Here is a 1,272-nt window from a genome sequence, read left to right on the forward strand (position 1 = left end):
GGGAGAGGGAGGAGGGAGGAGACCGGGACCGGGAGAGGGGAGGGGAGGGGAGGGAGGGGAGGGAGGCGGAGACGGGAGAGGGATAATTAGAAGGGAGGAGGGAGGAGGCTAGGGTTTCGTAGTTAAACCCGAAAACTTTAGCCGACGAAATAATTATTTCGTCGGCTAAAGCTATGAATTTCGTCGGCTATACATCAATTCGTTGGCTAAACCTTCTAAATTCGTCGGCTAAAACTTTGAAATTCGTCGGCTAAATTTTATAAATTCGTCGGCTAAACCTTTGAAATTCGTCGGCTAACCTTTGAAATTCGTCGGCTAAAAGTATTTTTATACATTTGGCACATTGTGATTGTGATGATCAAACTTGAGAAAAATAAATCCGACCGTCAGATCTGACCATCATGATAAAATACATGTATGGGAAAAAATTCAACTTGATCCGACAAGAATAAGGGCTCGATCCGGACGGTTAATCTCGTAAGTCAAACCCCTAAACGAAAATAGTTTTAAATCGATGACACGCAACAAGTCGTATAAAAATTTTACGCAAAATAACCACCGAATATAGGGCTACTCATAGGGGGAAAGAATGAAAAATTGCATTGACCGCAACTATCGGCACCGAATATTTACCGGAATAGTGTGATTTTTCAACCGTGGATGTATTTCAACATTCTCGTCATATCTTATTTCATGACTTTTTGGCGTTTGAAGGTTTTACGTATAGTTTGTTTTTGAAACGGAACATTTACATAACACTTGGTAAACAAATTATACAACATTAGTATGCATGTTGTGATTGTAATGATCAAACTTGAGAAAAATAAATCCGACCGTCAGATCTGACCATCATGACAAAATACATGTATGGGAAAAAATTCAACTTAATCCAACAAGAATAGGGCCTCGATCCGGACGGTCAATCTCATAAGTCAAACCCCTAAACGCACAGAAAAGGTCGTTCGACCATCTAAATTACGTATTTTGGCCGGACCTCCAACTGAAAATAGTTTCAAACCGATGAGACGCAAGAAGTCGTCTAAAAATTTTACGGAAAATAACCACCGGAGATAGGGCTATAGTAGGTAATAGAAAAATTTTAGGGGTTAGCCGACGAATATCCTAACGTATTTGTCGGCTATAGTATGTAATTAAAAAATTAAAAAATAACTAAAGCCGACGAAATATTAGGTTATTCGTCGGCTAAAACTTTATTAGCCGACGCAATACACTATAATTCGTCGGCTAAGATGGTTTTAGCCGACGAAATAT

The sequence above is a fragment of the Fragaria vesca genome, linkage group LG5 (assembly GCF_000184155.1).
Source record: "Fragaria vesca subsp. vesca linkage group LG5, FraVesHawaii_1.0, whole genome shotgun sequence".
Classification (NCBI taxonomy): domain Eukaryota; kingdom Viridiplantae; phylum Streptophyta; class Magnoliopsida; order Rosales; family Rosaceae; genus Fragaria; species Fragaria vesca.